The 4,986-nt window shown below is 39.2% G+C and overlaps 1 long non-coding RNA gene across 1 annotated transcript; it reads left to right on the forward strand.

The window, feature by feature from the left end:
* Window positions 1-1,799: 1,799 nt before the first annotated feature.
* Window positions 1,800-4,505, forward strand: LOC117043670. The gene is made up of 3 exons (XR_004426218.1): window positions 1,800-2,243; window positions 2,491-2,492; window positions 4,494-4,505. It is a non-coding gene; the product is annotated as an uncharacterized LOC117043670 (long non-coding RNA).
* Window positions 4,506-4,986: the final 481 nt, after the last annotated feature.

Raw genomic sequence — 4,986 nt, forward strand, 5'->3', positions numbered from 1 at the left:
TTTTATTGGCTGATCTGTGTTGTAAATCCTTTCAGACATTATATCTAATATCTATATCTAATTATCAATTTTGTTGTAACTAAGGTTTGCTTAAATTATTGCCAGAAGTCTGTCTGTCTGTCTGTCTGTCTGTCTGTCTGTCTGTCTCTCTCTCTCTCCAATACTATTTTAATTACACCCACAGTATGAACCTCTCAAGGTCTTCTGTAACCCCAAACTGAGCAGCAAGGAACATTTGGCAGACCACAGCTGACCTGTACATGGTGCGCCTGACGCCTGTCTCCAAGCACATTTGCAGTGCCATACAGAACATTTGCACAGCATTCATGTCTTAGTCTGGAAGAGTAAATGTGGCCAACCACCTCCTCCCTTTCCATCCAGCTTCCCCTTGCAACTTGGCTTCTTGGATTTGAGACCTAGACTGACTTTATTTTGAACCTTGATTTGAAGCCTTTTGTGATACTCACTTTTGTTCCAGGCCCAAGGGGCTGAACCAGCAGAATGCAATAGCAGCTCAGTTGCATTAGCTTAAAGGTTCACCCTCTTTCCAGCAGTGCATATACAGGGTGAGTCCTTTAAAAGAGGCCCCATGGATACAGAGTACACATATTCCACGGGGCCTCTTTTAAATGACTTACCCTGTACAAGACCCACAAATGTAGAATAAAGGCAACATCCCTCCCTTGCTATTTGCCCCCAGCAACTGACACTCTGCTGTTGAAGATGGGATACTTCAAAGGAAAAGAGTTGTGTTTCTTTCCTTCCTTTGAGGTCAAACTCCAAGGACTTCCAGTCATCACTGATAGGCTCTGGCTGAAAACCCTGCTGGAATTGGCAGCATTGGGGGAAAGTATAGGTGATCCCAGTGGCGTTTAAAGTCAGTGCTGATCAGCACCAAGTTCAAACTGCCCTTTTGGCAGGAGTTATATAAAGCTGTCAGATTCTAGTTAAGAGTCCAGGAAGGCCCCACCCTGATACCCAGTGTGAAGAAAAGGTTTTCTCTCTTTTTCAAATACTAGAAGTCCATGCATTAAAACTGAAAGTTTAAGGCTTTTGCACAGACAAAGGGAAGTACCACTTCACACAGTAGTAAAAAAATTCACTACACAGGCATCTTGATGGCCACTGTGAGAACAGGATGCTGGGCTAAGATGGGTCCTTCTTAATGTTCTAACTGCATTACAGTCACTTCCTCAAAGGCTGGGTCACTGTAAATTCTTTGCAGGGCATTTCAAAACAAACAAACTGTGAGCAGCCTGTTTCCATCCAAGCTCATCATTGTAAGAACCTTTTAACACTAGGAATTTGGTGCCTGAATTAGAATTTGGTTTGCTTGTTTTCCTTCCCACCCACCCCACATCCCTTTTGTGTCATGTCTTTTCAGATTGTGAGTCTGTGGGCAGGGGCTGTGCTATTTTTATTCCTTTGTAATCTGTTATTTTCTGACTGAAGAGTGGGGTGAAAATAGTTTGCATAAACAAACTAAAATGAGGAGAATCTGCTTGATTTCTAGGGGGCAAATAATTATTATTCCTCTTCCCGCCACCTTTCAAAATGTGGTCATAACATAGCATATGCTAAGATAAATGAGATTTGTTAATCAAAAAGCATGTTAAGATGGAAAACATTCTTTTAAAAGAGAATTAACACAAAGCAATACTTACATTTCATTTTGGGTATTACTACTGTATTGTGTATTGGCCAAACTGTGGGAGGCAGTGAAAGATAGGCATGCCTGGTGTGCTCTGGTCCATGGGGTCACGAAGAGTCGGACATGACTGAACGACTGAACAACAACTGTATTGTGTGCAGAAATATGAGATGTACTATATTTAAGTGGGAAACATATGGTGATGAGGTTGTACAACCAATAAATCTGCTTGTATTATCTACCTGCTCAGGAATCGTTTTATATTCTAGCTTTTAGAGAATCTGAACCAGCAGTCATAAATGAAAACAAGCTCATTTGATACCTTTCCATGGCTCAGGACTACTGGTACTTGGTACACATCCTGCTGGAAAATATTAATTACTAGAATAATTAGTGTTAAAAATTGCAAATACTGATTGCTTTTTGTTTCTACATTCAGGAAAAAATAGAGAAAAATTGAGGTGGTGAATGACTTATTCTAATGCAGCGAAAATTAGGTGCCAAGCAGTCAAATATGTCAAGAAATCTTTACAAAATAATGGAAGTGCTCTTTGAATCAGAACGATGTGTAGCTCCTGCAGCAATCCATGTTGTGGTGGGGTTTTTTTACGCTAGGCGAGTACATTGCCTTTCATGACCACTGACTTTCATATGTCAAGACTGCTTAAAATATTAAAGGGATTAAGAGACAAAAAGGCAAATCTGTAATTTAGTTTTTATTTACTCCATTTGAAGTAGAAAATATGAAATAATAAAATATGTAAAGGGGCTTCTGCTGTGTGAAAACCATTCTGTCTTGAGTATGTTTTTCTCAAAGAATTTAGGCAAAAATGGTTTAGCAGTTTAGTAAGAAAGACATATTTTGTTCAGAAAGCCAATAGGATTGAGAAATGAAGAAAAATATTAACAGAGCTTTAAGTCTCTCCTAGTTTTTCAGAGAAAATTGCTAATTTATTGGTTCACCTCACCTGAGACTGCAATGGTTTTAGTAAAAACCCTTCTTTGCTTTTATTGTCACATGGTTTAAAGTTCTTGCTACAGTTCTTGTTTTTATTCTTGTACATAGATCAACTTGAAATGAATTATTTGTTGGAATTAATTGTTTGTGCATGGAAGAGAAAGAAGAGAAATAGATTATAGCGCTCAAAAAAGTATTAGATGCTAAGTGTCACACACGATAAATCACATGTACAGAGAGAGGGCTTTTTACTTCCTGCTTTCTACCACAGCTTCCTGCATCCTCCAGAAAGCCTGCTCTGAAAGGTCAAGAATCTTCCATAGACAAATAAGCAACTCCAATATCCCTTGCAAACATAGAAGCCAATTCCCAGCTCCCTTGGCCCCCCTACAATACAATATTTGAGGGGGCTGCCCCCAAACAAAGTTGATGGGCATTGCGGTTCAAATGGTGTACATGCACCATGTCTTGTGATTGGTTATGTGCGGCCTGGCTTACCTGCCCCCCCCCAATATTTTAAGTTGGCCACCCCTGCTTGCAAAGCACTTTGTCCACACTTAATCAGCTAGGACTCTCTACTCCAAATGTATTTGTTCCACTGCCTATAACGCTGTATCCCCCCTCATTCTCCTTTGTGCCCCTGACCAAATAAATATTGTGAGGGGAGGTGGGGAAGTCAAGGTCTTTTCAACCTGAAATGCATTTTATAATGCTAATGCAGAATGTTGAGACATAATAATAATAATAATAATAATAATAATAATAATAATAATAATAATAATAATATATTATTTGTACCCTGCCCATCTGGCTGAGTTTCCCCAGCCACTCTGGGCAGCTCCCAATCGAGTGTTAAAACAATACAGCATTAAATATTAAAAATTTCCCTAAACAGGGCTGCCTTCAGATGTCTCTTAAAGATAGGATAGCTGCTTATTTCCTTGACATCTGAAGGAGGGGAGAGAAAGAGAAAGGAAATGGGCTTTCTTGCCCACATTTGGCATTGGCCCCATCTGGCAGGTGTGTCCAATACCAAAACTAGGCAGGGAAGTCTCTTTTTCTCTCTGTCCTTCCTCCCTCCATTCATTCTCTTCTCTATTCATATATTCACACACACACACACACTTACTGTGGCACTTACTATAACAACTTCATAGTGAGTACTGTCACCTTTCCCCCCACTAAATACAAAAATTGTGACATACACAATTAATTGAACACCATTTGTATGCACTTGGGTTTGAAGTCAATAATGCTATTCTGTTGTCTCAGCAAATTCAGACACAGACTTCCTCTGAACATGGATGGAGGAAAGATTGCTTTAGGGGACTCAAAGTTTCAGAGGCAGTCTACCTGAGTAAGCTGAAGTTGTGGAGGCTGGCAACAGGAAAGGCTTTGCGTCTCAAGCCCTACTTTGACTAATCACTTTTTAAAGTGTGCCAACCAGTGGCCAACACCTCACAATAACAATCATGGAGAACTTGGAATTGATTTGTCTAGCTCTGTAAACAGTGCAATCCTGTGTCTACTCAGAAGTAAGTCCCATTAGATTTGGCATAAGCAATACCTAACTGGTTGATTTTTTTCCTTTTTCTTTATGTAATATAGAGCCTTTTATTCTTAGTATTCCTTGTGCCTCTGATGGTTTCAATCACAGGTTTATATTTCTGTAAATCTTGCATCATGTGCATCACACCTCTTGTTCTCTTATTTCTTCTGATGGTACTCTCTGTTTACCTGTCTGTATCACACTGCAAATATCCGGATAACCAGATTTAATATTTCTTATTGTGAACATTCCAGGGCCACCTTGGTATGGTTTGGTTTAATTGTTATGTGTTTGTTTCACGAAGTTCTATTTTGTTATTTGGGTTATATGGATAGTTTTTTTAAAAAAATGCTTTCTAAAAAGGAATAAAAAGATGAAGCAAGTTCCATTAAGTTAATTGGATTTACTCCTAGTTATGTGGGTATAGCCTTAATTTCCTCCATAGAGCTCAGAGAGATTCAAAAGCCACTTTGCCTTCACTTTCTGTTCCCATTTGAAAGTACCCATTTGGGTGGTAGGACTGTAACAGATGTGGAAATCAAATGTCTCTCAGTTGGAAACGATTACTATTGTAATTGGAACTCTGTTCTTTCCCTTCCATTTGTCCACACTGACAGTGATTTAAAAAGCAGGGAGTTAATAAGATACCCATTGTCTCACTGTCATGGAAGATAGGGTTTACTCGCTTGCCTAAAAAAACTTGAAACACAAGAGATGTATGTTGAAATTGGGGAGACTAACTTCTCTCTTCTTCACCCCCCCATCTCATTATCATTATTCACACACATATACATGTATTTTGACATAAGTGGGTAGTATTCAATGCTA

The sequence above is a fragment of the Lacerta agilis genome, chromosome 3 (assembly GCF_009819535.1).
Source record: "Lacerta agilis isolate rLacAgi1 chromosome 3, rLacAgi1.pri, whole genome shotgun sequence".
Lineage (NCBI taxonomy): Eukaryota > Metazoa > Chordata > Lepidosauria > Squamata > Lacertidae > Lacerta > Lacerta agilis.